Raw genomic sequence first — 4430 nt, 5'->3', positions numbered from 1 at the left:
CAAATTTGATTAAGTTAAGGATGTTGCAGTGGAAAAATTAACCTGGATTTTCTGGGTGCACACAGTATAATCATAAGAGCCTTATAAAAGGGAGACAGGAGGGCCAGAGTCAGAAAAGGAAATGAAACAATAGAAGCAGAGGTCAGAGTGATGCAACCGGGAGCCAAAGGATTTGGGTGGTAAAAAAAAATAATAATAATTTTTTTTTTTCTAGCAGCCAGAAAAATCAAGGAACGAATTCCTCACCAGAGTCTCCAGAAAGAACGCACCTCTGCCAACATCTTGAGTTTAGACCTATAGGACCAGGAATGGATCATCCAATAAACATTGTAAGCATGTACTTAGGGTATCAACAAAACTGGAGCACCAGTTTCCAAAGCAAAGACTCATAGATTCCAAGCAGACAGGACACAAGGAAAAGCAATTGCCAAGGCGGAAGGGAATAGACAGGGCACTAATGAATTGGTACCATTTTATATATTTTGTATACAATAACAATTATATTTTCCTTTTCATTTCAGACAGATCAGATATAACCTCACATTTAATTTTCTCTTGTAGATCACATAAGAATGTGCCAGCAGCACTATGATCATGTGACTTGTGATGTAGCTATTCCTGCCCAAAGAGAACCAAGATGCATCTTCAGATTGAGCACACCCTTGTATTTGTATCATGCTCTTTGCCATCATTCTCAACCCTCTCACGTGTCAACAATTTTCCAATGAACTGCGAAGATGCAGCATCAAGGTAGAGAAAGTGAATGCACAAGTTTTTAAGTATTATTTCAAGACCAAAAACACTTGTGGAGATATGCAAAGGGCCCACCAACAAACATCGTACACAAGTGAATGAAAATATTTTCAACTACCTTGTAAGTACTATTAGTTTTGACTATCTCAGACCTGAAGAACAAAATTACATGTTCTAAATTAATTTTTTTACTTACTAAGTTTTAAATATAAATTTTGTGTTAATGTCCAAATTTGAATGTAAATTTTTTAAATAAATTTTATTTATTTTCAATTATTCCAATTTATTTGCTGTGACACAGCCAAATTAAAAAATTAAATTTAAACTAAGTGGAGTGCAAAAACGAAAGCTCACAGAAGATAAAAAGTAAAAGATTTGCGAATTACTAGAGACAATTCCAAAATTAACTTCCTTTTCAAAACATAATGAATCAGAAGAGACATCTTCTTTGAACGCTTGGTTTTAATGGGTGCAAATCATTGTATTGGTACTACTAGTGCTGAAATGACTAATAGCGATATGAATAAAACAGAATTTTTTTCCAAATTCTGCATCCACTCCTAGCTGTAGTAAAAAAATATTAATAATGGTTTAGAAAGTGAAACTGTTTCAGAATCTGGAATTGTTGCACCTGCCAACCCCATGAATGACAAATACAGATCCTGCTTTGTGGAATAATTTTTCTTCTAATGATGTAAATTACTGACTCAAAACAGGTCCAAAGTGATTGTCAACATCATAGTGGACCATTTGAAAATTCATGTCAAAATTTTCTGGATGGTAAACAAACAAGGTTCTGTAGCCAGAATATATTTCTAGGGTTCAAAGCTAATGGTGAGAATTGTAAGAGGGATTCTCCATCAGTTGCCTCTGTATATTGTTTTGCTTGCAAACTATTCAGTCCTGAATCATTTGATTTTCCATTTGCCACGAATGGATTTAGCAACTTGAATTTGATTGATAAACATGAAAACAGTTCAATTCACAGAGATTGTATGGTGTCTTATTTAAACCAAAGACATGGTTTTTGCTTAACTCATGAACTGGAAACACAAATTAATGAAGAACGTCAGTATTGGAAAGCCGTTTTGCAATGTGTTGTTGCTGTCATTATAATACTCATTGAGCACGGGCTATCTTTTCAGGGAAGAAATGAAGTGTTCCCACAAAAGAGACATTTTCAGTGTTTACTTGAACTTGTTTCTCAGTTTAATTCATTTTTAGCAGGTCACATCTCAAAAAAGGATAACACAAAAAATGGCAACCCATCATATGTGTCTAAAACAACGTGTGAAGAATTAATCAACTTAATAAGTGATAAAGTTTGATCAATTATTTTCAGTGAAATAAGCATACCTTGGTATTTCAGTTTGCCTGTAGATTCCACTTCTGGTCTTTCTCATACAGATCACCTAAGTTATTGTTTTAAATTATGTATCTCCAACAGGTGGAAAACCTGTTGAGCAATTTATCACCTTCAGCAGCTTAAAAAGTCATACCAGTGAAGAAATTGCAAACGAAGTGCTTCACTATTTATGTGAAGTTTGCACAATTGATTTAAGTACAGAGGCCAGTCTTATGACAATGCTGCCAATATGTCAGGGCATTATAAAGGCATGCAAATTTATAGAGGCAGAAAATTTTAGAATGTAATGAATTGCCATTTTCATACCATGTGCTGCACATTCACATGCTGGCTGGAAGCAGTTGGGTTTTTCTTTTCTACTGTTCAGTTACTCTACACATTTTTTCCAACCTCTGCTCACCCAATGGGTAGTTCTTAAAACATACTTAGGCAATGATTGAATATTAAATGGTCTTTCTAATACATGTTGGGAAGCCCATGCTGCAACAAGGAGTGCAAGCCTGGAATTGTACACTAAGATTCCAGATGCCTTAGAAAATATTGCTGAAGACCAGACATAAAAAAGAGATACCAAAAGAGAAACTGAAAACATGGCCAACAAAATGCAAACACTAGAGTATGTATTTATGTTGGTTATGTGGAATAGCATACTACAGCATTTTCATCAGATGAGTCAAGCTCTCCAAGACTCAGAAGTAAATTTAAGAGATGCACAGATCTCTGCTAGTCATTAACAGGGTATTTACATAATTGAAGAGAAAATTTTGGAAACACAACAATACAAATACTGCCAAATACTGATTATCAAGCAGTTCTCCATTGCAGATGCATTAGAAAGAAACAAGTAAAATGATGGAAGTGCTCCAGAAGTATCATTGAGTGCTAGAGGTCAATTTCACCTAACCGCATAATATGCCATCATTGACACACTAGAAATTTGCATGAAAAGAAGGATGCACATGTATGAAGTTCTTTCAAATAGATTTTCCTTCTCAAACAATGTAGATAGACCTGATAAAGAATGCCTGAAGGCATCCAAGAAATTCTTGCAGGCTCATCCCCATGGCTTAAATACAAACTTTTATGGAGAAGTGCCACAATGTCATTCTTACATGAGAACTAAGTTTACAGGTTCAGAAAAGACAAAAACACAAATGTTTTTTGTGTTTTGTTTTTTTTAGGCATGTATGAGTCCATAATAGAAGATAAAACACAATGCCTATTTCCCAGTGTTGAAATTGCTTTATTCATATTTCTAATTTTAATGATCACAAAGTGCACAACAGAATGCTGGTTTCTATCCTAAAGACACGCCAACCCTCAGCCTAAAACTATAATTCAGGAAAGACTCTATCCATTATCCTTATTATATATAGAAGTAGGTATTGTTCAGCAGCTTAATTGTGATTAAATCTTTGAAGAATTCATAACAGCAAAAAATAGAAAGATATATTTTTAATGATAACATGTTAGAGATGAAAGAGCTACCTAAAAATAAAATATAGTAACTTCCTGTGATATTTGTTTTCGGATCATTAAATTTTCTTTTAAGACATTTTTCATTTCTTCATTTATAATTATAGCACTTATTATGAAGCAAGCATCAAAATTGAAGTAAGAGCCATTTAAAGCAAAAAAGGTGAAAGTCAATTTTTCGTTGTGGGAGATCAACAGAATTTTATATTGATTGTTGAAACAACTAAGTTCATTGACTCATTTTCTTTGTTGTAGCATATGGAGAATAGTCTTTTTGTAAAAATTATTTACATAGTAAAAATATTAGTACCCTGCATCTACTAAAACTTTTATAGTCCAGTTCATCTCATTCTGCTAAAGGGGCACATGCCACTTTTGTGTTCAATCGCTAATGTAGCTAATGCTACTCTGACCTTCGAAGCTTTTGGTTGTATTGAGGAAATTTCTTTGCTTTTGGTTTAGTCCAATCGTACTGACTATTCCTGTATGTGTTGCCCTTCCCTTTGCCTAAAAAATTTTTGTGTACTATCTAGTTAAGATTCATTTATATCTTGAAGAAAAGAAATAAACACCCATTGAAATCTTGAAAAGTTATTAGAAAAAAGTAATCAACTAAGAGGACAGGATAATGATCATTACTGGTACACAGATTTGCTCCCTTTTCTTTTTGAGGCTCAACCGTTTTTGGATTTCCAAAGCCTCTTTATTGTTACTGATTTGTGAAAGAAGAAACTTCACCTATATCAGTTCTCCCAGCAACACCTGAGAAATTAGTCACTGGAAGTCACTTCGAGAATTTTCTACTTGTTGCCCAATAAGAAATAAACGACCACGA

This window comes from Elephas maximus, chromosome 1 (assembly GCF_024166365.1).
Source record: "Elephas maximus indicus isolate mEleMax1 chromosome 1, mEleMax1 primary haplotype, whole genome shotgun sequence".
Classification (NCBI taxonomy): Eukaryota; Metazoa; Chordata; class Mammalia; order Proboscidea; family Elephantidae; genus Elephas; species Elephas maximus.
Note: the sequence above shows the minus strand (reverse complement) of the source record.